General features: G+C 34.3%; 1 pseudogene; it reads left to right on the top strand.

The window, feature by feature from the left end:
* The first annotated feature begins 4,285 nt into the window (after positions 1–4,285).
* On the top strand, positions 4,286–4,978 carry LOC120599910 (proteasome subunit alpha type-2-like; annotated as a pseudogene).
* The last annotated feature ends 11,178 nt before the right edge of the window (positions 4,979–16,156 follow it).

Raw genomic sequence — 16,156 nt, 5'->3', positions numbered from 1 at the left:
ATTTCCAGTTATTCCAGAATTCTCACATATTCTCACTCCTTCCACACTTGCAGTCAGTGATCGCCACTAAAGGAAAGCATTCATGCACACATACTCACAACACACACTCACACACATATTCATCCATACGCTACATACACATGCTCACAACACACCCTCTCTCATACACATTCACACATATGAAAACACATATTACAAACACACATTTTAAAGAATTCTTATCTCTCATACTGACTTAACAGAGAAATTGTTGCCTTATCATTTCAGCATTGGCAAGAAGCCAATTATTAGCTCAGCCCTACAGCATCTCTAGGTTCCTTGGTTAATGAAAATTATCAGCAAGTCTGTAACTATGGGCAGGAATTGAAAAGCCTTTAGTCAACAGTTTTAGCACAGTTTAAAAACTACTTTCCAGTGCCAAATGACTAGATTAGCCTGGGAATCATCTATGGGTCTTCAGTATTCTCTGATGTATAAAAAATAATATCTTGCTTATATAGAGAATGCACTCTCTCTTAACACTTCTCACTTTCCAACCTCTATATGCCCTTTTAAAAAATCTCCCTTTTTTTTATCTCCCTGTCTTTCCTACCAAGCCCCAAGTCTCAAATGCAAACTCCTGTCCCATATTATATATTCATCACAGCCAGTGCTCTCTACAGCCTAATACAATAAAATCAATGTAACAATGTCACTTGTCAGTATCTTTGTGCATAAGATAAAATGATGCCATCTGTGAGACAAAGTAATGTGAGGTAATGAGTCATCTCCAACTCTTGTAAAATAGCCTAGTCAGTCTGGGCCTGCAGAGAAAATGATGAAGAGAAGGCAATCAGAGAACCAGTGCACCAGTGATTCATTTCTTAATTTATAGAAATGTGAAGTTCTTTTAAGCTGATATGATCATATCAACTGACAAACCTGCTATGCACATCTGCACTTTTATTATACTTTTATTATACCTGCTAAGCACACCTGCATTTTTATGATAGATTTTTCCTAAGACCATTGGAGCAGCAGGGTCAGGAATACGTTAGTAAAATTAGAAGAAATATCATCAGGCAACTTCAGTGTGCATATAAACAATTAACAACTCACTAAGGAGAATTTCACTTTTGTGGGAACCTATCCTTTCCTTGACCTCATTTAAGCTGGCTAATGAATTGAGGCCTCCCCCATGAGGGTCAAGAGAGTCTTGAAGGCTGTGTCACTGTCTAACTCAGAGTCATTTTTTAGTATACTTACTGTGCACTATAATCATCTCTGAGTTATCCTTATTATGGCAGGCCAACCAGAAAAAATTACCTATCTAAATTTTTTTCACAGTCCTGTAATATCCCTATCTCATTCTGGGGTATAAGTTAAATATACTGCATTTCAGCCTCTAGAAAAGGTTTTAGCAGAAGGTTTAGTAATAAAACTGAGAATCGAAAGGGCCAATGAAGCACTAAACTGACTGCATATTAAAAATAATTAACCCCCACCACAAAAAAAAATAATGGAAAGTTTTCTAAACCCCTCCCCACAGACACAATCAAGTTTAGATTTAATATCACAATGTATTTAGCCCAATACATTCATTGAAGGCATTTTGGATTTATTTGGCATTTTAAAGCTTTGCTCCAAAACCAATAATTAATTAGACTTGACTCTCTAATGCAAAGTTTTCTTATTTTCTAAATAATATCTTTTTAAAAGAACTTTGATTTATAGATCTCTAATTGAGCTTCAAATACATCGATTTATAGATTTATAGATCTCTAATTGAGCTTCAAATATTTCAATTTTGAAATTGAGCCTATAGTTAAAAAGAGTGGAATATACAGAGTTTTATTCTATAATAAAATAGTACCATCTGATATACAAGAAAATGAGAACATAATTGAGGTAAAGAGGTTTCGTGATTCTGAACTACTGCTAAAAAATGCTGGCCCAGGATATAATTTTAATCTGTACTATATTGCAGTAGGATTTATTTAGTCATCCAGCTAATATGTGTTGAACTCATACTGTGTGACAAGCACTGAGCTAGAGACACAGGCTTTGCTCCCTCTGGGAGCTCACATTCTATTGAGGAGACAGATGAATAGTAGACTAAATACAGTGACATTCTTTAAGTGTCATAAGTTATGACTTCAAACTAATAAGGGCCGAAATGAAGAAACAGCCTCTTGAGGGTAATGCCACCAAGGCCTACACCAGCAACTGGCTGATGTCTCTAGGTATACTAGAGAATACACCAACCACACTTAAGGACACACGCCTCAGTTATTCTTCCATAGCACCCTGTTCTTTTCCATTAGAACAGTTAGGTCAACAGATAGTTATGCATATGATTTTACATTATTATTTGTCTATCTGACTAGGCTATGAGGACCTCAAAGAAAGAGACATGTCTGTTTTTGTTCACCATCTTCAGGGCCTATTATGGTGTTGATATGCAAAAAATAGTCAGTTATTATTTGGCGAATAATGAATAAATGAATATATGTTTTCATGCTTTAGGAAGAGATTTACTATAGGAACCTTCACACATTATCAATACTTAGAACTTGGCCCTTTAGAAAAGCCACTTCTTGAGTTTTCATCCAAATAGTTCACCCATCCCAATACAACCAACCATTCTCTGACCTCAGTAGATAAAACTAACTTGAGCACTGTCATATATATACCTCCATTGCACAGGTTACACAACATATATTATACACATAGTATACCATGTCACTACATGCAACACAGCTTATCTTTTGAACACCACATATGCTAGTACAGTATGTTCATCCTACCCACAGCTTAACTCATAAGTACATAAATGAGTCCTTACTCATCCTGTCCTTGTTCTCCTTTCTTTCCTTAGTTCTTTTCACTCCCAACTTGTGAGTCAGTGAAAGTTTCATAGAAAATGCTACATTTGTTTGGGTCTTGAATTGACTGGACTCCATTGAAAGAAAGCTTAGATAATTTGGCGTTTCCATCAGGAGAACCTTCTGCTTGAGAAGAACCTAATTCATGCCACACGAGGTCTCTCCCTGGCAAATAACATCAGAATGAAATCACCCCAATCCAAAGAATACGCTTAAAACGCATGGGATGTTTTTAAAACTGAGGTAGTCACTGAAATGCAATACATATGCCACTTGCTTTACATAAACAGGCATAAAAATTGGCCATTATTTGTTAGAGAGAATATAGGACAAAAACTAATAAAACTTTAGTACAGATTTTTGTTTTATGTGTTTCAGTGGAGTACAGGCATATCTCAGTGATATTGTGGGTTTGGTTCCAGACCACCACAATAAAGTGAGTATCTCAATAAAGCAAGTTGTAATATTTTTGCTAATGGAGGTCTTGCTTTCAATTTGTAGAAAACGCAATATCTGTGAAGTGCAATGAAACAAGGTATGCCTATAATTCAATGCCTGTACTTGGCATGCAATTGATCTAAACTGATCTTAACATGGTCCAGAAGTAGTCACATAAAATGCAACTTTGGGGTCTTTTTACACATTAGCCTCTCTCATCTTTATGTGTCTAAGACCCAGTACAAGTATGACTTCATCCACTAAACCCTGCCCAATCTCTTGAACCTCGTTTAGTGTTCCCATCTCTGAACTCCTGTAACTCTCATTGCCTGTATTACTTATCAGACGCTTAACGTGTACAATATTGTATTATTATTTAAAATTTTATGCATATAGAAAGGCCAATATCCAGGAGATTAAAAAGATTAAAACCATGACCTTACATAGGATGAATTTCTGAGGAAACTAGGGATGCTTATCTTAGAGAAGTTTGGGAGATGAGCAAGAGGTTATATGCTAATTATCTTTGACTCCTCTGAGTACTCCTATAATGGGAAGCAAATAGAATGGTTTTTAGTAGGGCGCCAAATGATAGAAACAAGGCCAATGTTTACAAACGATTGGGAGATTACTTTCAACTCAATTCAAAAAAGAACTTTCTAATATTCAGAATTGTTTTAACACATAATGGGCTGCTGCCTCAGGAGATGATGAAGTTCCTGCTAGTGGAAATATTTAATAAGAGACAGTGTAACTATTTTATGGGGTTGTGGAGAACTTAAGGATCATATAAACAAAAAGAGTTCTAGGGACCATGTATTGGCCTAATGTTTGTATCCCCTGAAAATTCTTATGTTTAAGCCCTAACTCCCAATGTGATGGCATTAGGAGGTATGGCCTTTGGGAAGTAATTAGGGTAAGATTAAGTCATGAGGGATGGATTAGTGCCCTTTGAATAAGAGAAATAGGCTCTCTGGGTAAAGATGGCATAGCATGGTTATAGCTTTTCACTGACTACATTCAGCCCATCTGGTAAACTTTCACAGAATGGATACACTTTGGTTGCTGTAGATAGACGAATCCTTTCGGCAGGAATTAAAGCTGCAAATGGTGTGATATTAGCATCTTAGAAGAAACAAATCCATTCTGTAAAGGTTACACAAAGTGGAACCAACTACCAAACATATAAACTTGGTGTAAAGTGGAATGGACCCAGATTACAGAGGATTTATACACAGAACTTGAAAAGTAACCCAGCAATACTATCTTGTTTACCAGGAACACATTTCCACAGTTCATCTGGTACAGAGAGTAGCTTCTGCGATGAAAGAACATATCCAGTCAGGTGGTGTTCGTCTATTTGGAGTTTCTTTACGAGTTGTAGTTGGAATGAAGGACAGCCATATTTATTTCACTCAGATCCATTTGGAGCTTACGTTGCCTGGAAAGCCACAGCAATGGGAAAGAATTATATGAATGGGTAAACTTTCCTTGAGAAAAGATATAATGAAGATCTAGAACTTGAAGATGCCATTCTTACAGCCATATTAACCCTAAAGGAAAGCTTTGAAGGGCAAATGATGGAGAATAACATAGAAATTGGAATCTGCAATGAAGCTAGATTTAGGAGGCTTACTCCAACTGAAGTTAAGGATTACTTGGTTGCCATAGCATAATTACGAAGTGACCTAAAAATCAGGAATTTTAGATAATCTCTATACTTAAACAGGTTTTGCAAACTTCCGCGTACTTATTTCTACATGGTTTAATGGACTGATGTTTTTTAAATGACACTTAAAAATCATAATAAACTGGTAAATCAAAAAAAAAAAGAAGAAGAAGAAGAGGAAGATCAAGACATCTCTTTTTCCATGAGAATGTACCAAGGAAAGGTCATGTGAGCACCCAGTGAGAAAGAGGCTATCTATAAGCCAGCAAGAGGGCTCTCACCAGACACCAAATCTGCTGATACCTTGATCTTGGACTTCTCAGCCTCCAGAACTGTGAGAAATAAATGTCTGTTGTTTAAGCAACTCTGTCTATTAGATTTTGTTAAAGCAACCTGAACAGAACAAGACAAGGGCATTTCTCATCCAGAGATTCTCTGATCTATAATGCGCTTTGTCTTCCCAGCTAGACTACAAGTTCCTCGAAGGCCTAGACTCTCATATCACTATATACCCTTGGTATCTAGCTCTGGATTTTAAACATAGTAGGTCCTCATTATTTAATCAAAACAGACCATAAGATCTATACTGGAATAAAACTGCTAATGTTTGAAATAAATTTTTAGAAAAAAGTAACTATATTAACAATATGATTTAAAATCTTCACAGTTTGAATATTTTATACCATGAGATAATGTGCATTATGATTAATAGCAGTTATAATAACAACTGTTCGTGATTAGCAATAAAGCAATAGCAATTGCATTAGTATTGATAATATTAGTGATGTTTACAATAGTGCTTATTAAGCCTTGATAAATTTTAAATGGATCATATATTGAATGATAACTTTATGCCAGTAAATCAATCGAAAATAAAATGAAACTAAGTTAGTTATATGTGTGACTATAGCAAATGAAAAATGTGACTTAAGCATTGGCTAGGAAATAGAATGAGTATAAGAAAAGTTTTAACACAACTTAACTGAAATAAGTTCAAAAAAGCTAAGAAAAATAAGTCTAACTAGTCATTCTGGACCTAATGAATACCGAGCTGATGAGATTTTAGAATCGTTCACCAAGAGTGAGATGTCAAAACATCTCAGACATTCAACCTTGACTAAGAAAAGGTACAGTTTTAATTCAGAACACCTTGATGCGTGAAGGGTACCTGTGACCTAACCCAGCATTGTATATAATACACCCAATAAAATGAAACGCCTGCGAAACAAACCACCAATCAACACACAAGGCTGTATCTAAGCCTTCCTATATGATGAGTGTCTCATTCTAGTTTAATATAATCAGAGGGTGCATGAGGGAATAATTGTGTGTATATGCAAGGGATTTTGTATAAAGGATCTATATGTGCAACCAGAGACTGCAATATTTGACTAATAAATCTGTTAAAGTTAATTCCAATATTTTTATTGGCAGGTCTAAAACAATATGGTTTGTTCTTTAGGTACTGGAATAAACCCAAGGACCTTCGCAGGATTAGCCTGAGTTAGAACAGGAATGTTGTTGGAACTGCAAAGCATTTTAGGGTAATTTAGCTAGAGGGAGAATTCCAATTCTTATACCAAAAAAGGGTGTGAGGTTATAACTGTGAGAATAAAAAGGTTATGCAGTCCAAAAGTTTAGGTGCTACTATCCATTGTTAAGAGAAAAAAGAGAAACGATATCAAAAATTGATAGTGATTCAATCCAGGCAAGTGGCTCTGTAAGAAAGATGGGAATAACAAAATATTAATGTCCCATTTTTCTTCTCTGTCAGTTCATGGCCCAGGAGGCAATCCTAGCAGTTAAAGAAGCCGAAAGGGGCCAGACATAAGCAAGTATGAGATATCATATTGTGACATTACGTTAGCTATTTCATTTGACACTTCCTTTCCTTCAACCTATTGTACATGCCAAACCATCAATTTAATGGCAACAATACTAGACTACTGTATATTGAGTTTCTCCCATGTGTTAGGTGCTTTACAAACATTATTTTGTTTTTTGAATACTCACAAGTTTTAGTGCCATTTTACACATGATGAAATCCAAGAGTCAAAGTAATTATAGAATCGAAGTAACTTACTCAAGATCAATTAGTTGAGCTAAGTTTGTTTCATTTTGTCTGGGTTCTTTCTACTCCAATCTTGCTAAGAAAATATTCAGAAACTTCATTTTAACAAGATTCCCAGTTGCTTTGCATGCACATTAAAGTGGAAAAACAATGTATTAGGCTACATATCATGTACTTTCCTTCTGTTTCCCTCATTAGTCACACACACAAACACTCACACACGGAATGGAGAATGGAGAAGAGAAAGTGATGTAAGTAACTATCTACTAAGAGTTAGAAGTCACAATACATCTTCTTTTCTAATAACCTATGCAAATATTGAATTCCTTTGTAACTGGGCTCTTTAAAATAGCATACATATAGCCTATTTACTGAAGCGTTTACTAAACAAAATATTTTGGATAAAAATGAACCATTACATTTGATAACAGCTATTAGAAGAACAAAAAAGAGAAAGAATAGAGGCATGAGTAATGCAAAAAAACAGGAGTCTGGACTTGTTGTATTTCCTACTTTGGTAATAAATACATTAGTAATGTCAAATGATTCTTGAATGGCTGTAGTGTTAGAAAAGCCACCAGCTCTAATAATTACAATCAAAGCTTTTTGGCAGCTATTTCTCATGAAACTGCAGAAAGGAGGGCACTGTAAGAATTCTTACCATTTACATAAGTTTACCATCACTTTTGGTTGCCAGCAAACTTTATTTTCAGATGCTGCAATCCAAAGTTATGTTAGTGAGAAAGAAAAATGCATAAGAAGTAATGTGCATTTGATCTCATTTTCTTTCTGTAATAAATTTTCTCTACTACAGACTTTTAAGCTTTCTTTACCTATGTATCTCTATGCATAGGTAACATTTAAATTAAGTTAAATGGCTCAATTTGAACATTTTTTCGGTAGAATCTGTATGAATACAATACCTGGTATAGAAATTTAACATATTTAGCATGGATGGTTCTCTTTTCTAAGACTAATGAGACTAATACACTACTTCAACGCTTCTTCAAATTTTTTGTGCACAGACATCTCCTGGGAATCTTGAAAATTGCAGAATTTGATTCGATAGGTCTTGGATGCATATCTAACATCCCATGTGATGGATGACTTCATTGCGGGTCTAAGAGCACACTACCCTGGCAAAAGCACTGTCCCTCATTTAGCAGTAGTGAAATGTTTATGTTTTCAGTCTCTCTGTTCATTAAGTAAAACTAAGTCATCTTTTAAAATTATAAAAGTAATACTTTGTCATACATTTAGAAAACCAGAAAAGTAGTAAGATAAAACTAACACAGTCTCACCATCCAGACGTAACTGTTATTCATATCTGGCTATATTTCCTTCCAGTCTTTTTTCAATGTGCATACACCTAATTTTACAAAATGGTTATCTTACCATCCATTTCATTTTGATTTAACAGTTGTACCTAAACCATCTCATACTGTTGCACACTCATTTTCTATCAAATCTCCAAATAATCTATTTAATTCCAGATATACTCATTATTCAGAATTTCAAGTACAGTACTAGCTATCAACCACAAAGCAAACTCAGAGGTGGTTATCCATACACTGCTGATGCAGAACAACGATAATTCTATAAAACCTTGAAATGTGGTACACTATAAATATTATGGTCTCATAGCTAGATAGAGACAGGAACCCTATACTCCAAAATACATTTTATTTCTTCAGAATGCTGCATTTCTTTTTAAGCCTGATATCCAGAGACATCTCTTGGGACTTTCTATGGTCATTCTCTCATATCCAGTGGGACCAGCTTACTTATAGAAGCATAAGTTGTAACCTATTTTTTAATTTTTTTCTCTCTGCAAAACGTGCTTGTCCTTCTTGACCTTTTCTTGGCAGGCTGTAGATCACAGCTGTTTCAACTGATGGGGCAAGAGTTTGAGACTCCGCTCTGTCCAGGTGTTCCTTTTCATTAATACCGGGTCTATTCAGGCTGTCAGACATGCTGTTAGATCCATGACAACTAAACAGTTGGTAGACAACAGATACAGGTGGGCTACCAGTCACTTGAATATGATTTGAAAGGGCTACACTTGTTATTCATCTGTAATGGTAAATGCTATGATAAAAATGGGTTATGTGCAATATTCTATGCTTTTTGATGTTGACAAGGTGTATATGACAAATGGGAGGAAACAAAAATCGTGCTTTAAATGAAAATTTAAATAAAAGTACTCTGCTGAATGTAAGCATAACAATAAATGTGCTTTCTTCTGAAAGCACTAATACGATACAAAATAATTTTTCATAATTTTTAGCTAAAGTAATTAATAAGATTTGGAAAACAGTAAAATTCTTTAGTATCAGTAACACAACAAGCCCATGGCTGGTAAACTAATAATCTTACGCACACATACACTTACTGATTGATTGATTAATTGATTGATTGATTGATATAATTATTTAAGTGAAAGTTGGAGTCATTGTGATTACATTGTACCACTTTGTCCCTAATTATTCCAGTATGTTTTTCCTAAAAACACAAATATTCCCTTACATAATTATAATACATCACACCGATTGTCCCAGTCTAGGCACAATTTATACATTTACACATTTATATCTATTTTTCCTAATCCAGGATCCAATCAAGGTGAAACATTATATTTATTTGTCACATATCCTTTAGCCTGGAACAGTCCCACAGCCTTTGTTTACCTTTCTTGACCTTGACATTTTTTAAGAGAACAGGACAATTATTTTATAGACTGTTCCTAAATGGGGGTATGTCAGGTAGGTCCTCATAAATATATTCTAGCTATGCACTTGGGCACGACTGCTACAGAGGTGAAATATCCTTCTCAGTCCAACATATCAGGAGGTACATGATGTTTAAATGCCCCATTACTGATGATATTAACTTTCATCACTTTGTAAAGGTAATAAATGCCAGGTTTCTCCACTGCAATTTACTATTCTTTCATTTAAAATTAATAAATAATTTATAAAGAGGTATGTTGAAATTATTCAAATATCCTACTCCTCATCAAACTTTTGCCCAATAAATTTTATCATTTATTGATGATTCTCTCATTTGATCATTACTTCTAATTAGTTGGCATTCTACTGTAATAAAGAGCTTTTCTTTCTCACTCATTTATTAATTGGTTGACTTATGTTAATCAATATTGATTTATAGATTCTCGTTTTACTCAACGTGTTAGAAACTTCATTAGTTTTGATTTTCAAATCATTCCAGATTTGAATAGTGGAAAATACTTCTACCTAGCTCTTGTGTCATTTTGATATGTCTCTATCATTCTCTGGGTACTTCCTTTCTTTCTGGAACAATGAGATATTATAGGCTCATTTGTACTTTCTGTGCCTCTGTGCCATAATCAGCCATTCTCCAAAGAGTCCTGGTCATTTAAATAGAGATGGTTATTTACAAATTACTTGTCTCCATTTTGTTTAGTTCTTTTTCTAGAGCTTTGTTCTGATCTTTCATTTAGGTTGTTTCTTTGTCTCCTCAAGAGGATTTGGGCCTTGATTGCATTCATTGCTATTAGTGTAGAATTGCTTCCAGGCCTATATAGGTAACAGGTATACATGCACGAATATCTCTAAACAATTCCAAGCCACAAGTTATATTCTAGTATTTCCCCATTGCTCATTTGTATCCCTGTGCTACCCTTTGAATCTCTGGCCACACCTACCCTTATGTCTTTAATATTTATTTTCCAATTGTTTTATGCTACTGTCAAAATACCATTTCCCATTATGCTCAAAATATCTACTCATTGGCTCAAGTCTGAAAATACACCAATAAGCAATGCAAACTTACTAACTATAATCTAATAGTTATTTTGGAGTATATGTGTGTACGCGTGTGCATGCCCATGCATGTAAAATTTATACCTATGTAACCCACCTCCCATGAAAGATACAGAATATTTCTATCACCTCAGAGAGTTTCCTTTGGCCTCGGCTCAGTCAATCCCACCCCAACTTCACCTAGAGGCAATCACATATCATTTTTTACTGTATTTTTACCTGTTATAAAACTACATGAGTCATATAGAATGTAAACTTTTGTGTTCAGCTTTTTCCCCAACATAATATCTATAAGACTCATTGATGTTTTTCTATGTATCAATTGTTCATTTTTTTTTATTGCTAAGTAGTATTTGATTATACGAATATTCCATAGTCTCTTTATTTATTCTCCTGAGGATGTATTTTTGGGTTGTTTTCAAGTTTTAGCTATTGTTAATGAAACTGCTATGAACATTACTGAGGAACAATTCCTCTTTTTGTGAACAATAAGTTTTTTGGGGGGAAATAGTTTTTATTTTGAAATATAAATTTACAGAAAGTTTCAAACAAATGCACGCTCCTATGTACACCTCCCCCATTTCCTCTGAACAGTAACATTGTGTATAACTATAGTACAATAATATCTTATAGTCAAAATGGCAGAGTAGGTAAAAGCTGTGCTCACCTCCCCTCACGACCACCTCAAAATTACAACTAAACTATAGAACAACCAACATTAAGATTCACCTAAAATCTAGCTGAACAGAAATCCTACGACTAAAGAAATACAGAAGGGGCCATCTCGAGACTGGTAGGAGAAGTGGAGAAACAAAACGAGCTGGTCCTACACCTGCATGTGATGGTTGACATTTGAGGGGGATATCTTAGCTGTGGAGGACTCCCTGGAGTAACACCAGGCTCCCCAGCCCAGGGATCCAGTGCCAGGAAGAGAAATCCCCATAACTTCTGACTGTGAAAACCAGCAGAGATTGTGGCTGAGTGAGATCGAGTACTGTGGGTGTCGCACACATTCCTCTTAAAGGGCTCGCGCACGAACATTCTCCTGATGGACTCTCTCTGAGCTCCAGCTCTGGGGTAACAGCTTGAAAGGCCCTGGGGACATAAGGGAAAAAAAACAGAGTTGTCTGACTTCAGGGAAAGGGCTGGAGGGAAAGCTGTCTCCCAGGCAGAAGTGCAGAGCCCTTTGTTGAGCCCTCCCCCCTTTCAGCCTGAACACGCAGGTGGGCATTCATATGTTCATTGCAGAATATTTACGATAGCCAAAATTAGGATGTAACTTAAGTGTCCATCAGTAAATGAATGGATAAAGAAGTGGTACATATATACAATGAAATATTAGCCATAAAAAAGAATGAAATCTTGCCATCTGCAACAACATGGATAAACCTAGTCGGCATTATGCTAAGTGCAATAAATCAGACAGAGATAGAAAAATACCATATGATTTCACTTATATGTGGAATAAAAAAAATAAATGAACAAACAAAACAGAAACAAACTCATAGATACAGAGAATATTTTGATGGTTGTCAGAAAGGGAGAGAGTTAGGTGAATGGATGAAGGTGGAGAAGGGATTAAGTACAAATTGGTAGTTACAAATAAGTTATGGCAATGTAGGTTATAGCACAGGGAATATAGTCAATAATATTGTAATAACCATGTATGGTGTCAAATGGGTGCTAGATTTATTGGTGTGATCACATTGTAAGTTGTATAAATGTCTAATCATTATGCTATACACCTAAAACTAACATAAAATTATACGTTAACTGTAATTGAAAAATAAAAAAATATTTACAAAATAATTTAAAAATAATAATATCAAAATCATGAAATTGACATTCATATAAACCACAGAGCATATTAAGATTTCACCAGTTTTACATGCACTTGTGTGTGCGTATGTGCACGCATGTGTGTATGTAGTTCTATGCAGGTTTATCACACATGTTGATTTATGTGACCATTATCATAATCAAGATATGAAACTGTTTCATCATTACAAGACTCCTTTGTGACATCGCTAATTTAATTCCAAATCAGTATCTATAGGACTTTAAAGAATAGTCATCTAAATTCTGGAAATGAGAAAAAGATTCCTTGGTCTTTTCAATAGAGTTCTGTGCAATGTCCAGTGTAGAGATTGTAAAATTTTTTCTGTAAAAGGTCAAATATTTTATGTTTTGTGAGCCATACAATCTCTGTAACAACTACTAAATTCTTTCACTATAGTGCAAAAGCAGCTGTGGACAATGTAGAGTGTAGCTGCGTTTCAATAAAACTATTCATAAAAAACAGACAATGAGCCAGATTTGGCCAAAGAGCTAGAGTTTACAGATTCCTAGTCCACCAGAATCTCTGGGCATTATGTTTATCTATGGGTTAACTTTGATTGATTCTATTGATTACTTTATAGCTCCACAGAGGTAGACATTGAGTTGCAGAAAACTAATAACAATAAAAATAATTATTGCCTGATAGCGATGCAAATGATTCCTGCTCATGGCAATGCACATAATTTTTATCTAGTCTGATTCTGTTGATTTTGCTTAGCAGAAAAGATAAACACAAATATTACAGTTTATTTTTATGCATAATATTAACTAGTTTTGCATTTATTAGCAAATTTGTTTCAGAAGCACTTTGACTATACAAGTGTTTGCTCTTCAAATTTCCCTCTGCAACACTGTTGCTATCTTACTGGATCCCTCTTTAATTCATGAGTTTAATAAAATGTTTAACGCATTTATTTATTATTTGCATGAGTCATGTTTTTAACTTTAAACATTATATTTTAGTGGGAACTTTTACATAAAAAAAAACATGACTTGTATTTTAAAAGACAGTTTTACTTTTTCTGTTCACATTGGTATGGTTTTTAATACTTTTTCTTAACTTATTATATTGACTTGGACTTCTAGTACAAATAAATACTGTATTTCTCTATTTACTTTCAGTACTTTTTGAATGTGTCGGGGGATTAGGGCTGCATATAATCATGTTGAATACCACATTTTTTAAAGATAACTTCATGAATGGCCTTTTCAGTTGAAACCCAAGCCATCCTTGCCCCAGATTCTTCCACTCACAATAACCTGAGAGTTTTGAGACACAGAGAAATGTGTTTCTTTGTACTGCAGAACAGAAATTTGGGATTTGTTACCAGGAAATTGAAAGTGAGAGTCAATGAAAATCAGAGAAATAGTCAAGGTGGTAAGAGGTGGCTCTGGGGGTCTAGTAAAATATCAGCAGACTTGTATCTAAGTGTAGGTACAATACATTTCCCAGTGGCAGGAAAATATCAGTAAATTTTTTGGAACAATTATATCTAACTTTCATTAGACATTTTCTCTTCTGGGCAAAAATTACCTATCATTTCCTTCAATCGTTCCATATATTTTGGTATGCACAATAGTCTTTAGATAAATTTGCTTTGAAGAATAAGGAAAGAAGATTATTTTCCATAATTAGAATGGTGTAGAACAGACACTGTAGAGCAGTTAAAGAAAGCAAGTAACATCAGAAATGTAGAGACAAATTGGAATCAATAATTTGGAGAGAAAACAGGAAAACAAAACTTTTCCACATACATAAACTTCACACACACACACACACACACACACACACACACACACACACACACACACTACACACACTTCTCAGGAATCCTTACAAATACTGTGGAGCTTGGTGGTCATCCAACAATATAAGAAATATGGGAATTAAGTCAATTTGCCTGAACAGTAAAAGAAAGAAAAGGAGGAATTCATAAAGGTAAGGAAACTGTAGACATTTGGGTCATATACATATTTTTTCAAACAGCATTGACATAACCTTTTAAGAAAGAAATTATTACCCTAAATTTCACAGTTACAAAATTTGTGCGAACAGGAATTTTATAGAACAAGGAATCCCAATAGCCAAGAAACATGCATTCAACCCCACTATTAATGATATGAATGTAAATTAAGATACCATATTATACTCCTCAGATTCATACAAATTAAATGCAAAATACAAAATATTAGAGAAGATGTGGAAGAAGGGAAAATTATCATACTATTCTCTTGGAAATGTAAATTGTACCCCCTTTGAAGGATAAATTTGGAAATATTTGAAGATATGCATAGTCTATGATGTTGCAAGTCTGTTTTACAGTGTATAACCTAGAGAACTGTTACAAATATGAACATTTCTCATTGCAGCATGGTTTGTAGTAATGACAGACAGGAAATAACTCGAATGTCCATCAATAGGTTGAATAAATTTAGCAGTCATATAATGAAATACTGTGAGAAAATTAAAAATAAATGAACTATAACTATATACTTCATATGGATAGATATCAAAAACATAATGTGTTTAAAATGCTAGTTTCAGGTGCATAACACAGTGATTAGACATTTACATAACTTATAAAATGATCACCCCAATAAATCCAGTACCCATCTGATACCATACATATTTATTACAATACTATTTACTATATTCCCCATGCTATACTCTACATCCCCTTGACTATTTTGTAACTACCAATTTGTACTTCTTAATCCTCTTCCCCCTTCACTTATCCTCCCACCCCATCCCCAATCCAGCAACCATCAAAATGTTCTATGTATTTATGAGTTTGTTTCTGTTTTGTTTGTTTATTTTTCTTTATATTCCACATGTAAGTGAAATCATATAGCATTTGTCTTTCTCTGTATGACTTACTCCACTCAGCACAATACCTTCTGGGCCCATCTATGTTGTTGCAGATGGCAAGATTTCATTCTTTTTTATGGCTCAGGAATATTCCTATATATATATAGGAATATTTTATATATATATATATATATATATATATATATATATATATATATATATATATATATATATATCACCTCTTTATCCATTCGTTCATTGATGGACACGAGGGTTGCCTCCATATCTTGGTTATTGTAAATAATACTGTCATGAACATATAAATTCACATGTCCCTTTGAAGTAGTGCTTTAGGTTTCTTCAGATTAAAATGCAAAAGAGGGATTATTGGGTCCTTCTTTGTCTCTTGTTATAGCCTTTGTTTTTAAGCCTACTTTGTCTGGTATAGTATTGTATATCAACTGTAATTGAAAAATAATTATTTTTTTTTAAAAAGAGGAGAGAAAAATTTTACTAAAATAACACATATATGTATGGATAATATGCATAAAGAAACTAGAGGAAGATAGCTAGAGTTAGATCTTTATGATCCATGAGTACATCTATAATATATTATTAAGAAGAAAAGTTTTATAGTAATAGATTAGTATGCTTCTATTTCAT

This window comes from Pteropus medius, unplaced genomic scaffold (assembly GCF_902729225.1).
Source record: "Pteropus medius unplaced genomic scaffold, Ma_sr-lr_union100, whole genome shotgun sequence".
Taxonomy (NCBI): domain Eukaryota; kingdom Metazoa; phylum Chordata; class Mammalia; order Chiroptera; family Pteropodidae; genus Pteropus; species Pteropus medius.
Note: the sequence above shows the minus strand (reverse complement) of the source record. Positions and strands in the feature narration are given on the sequence as shown.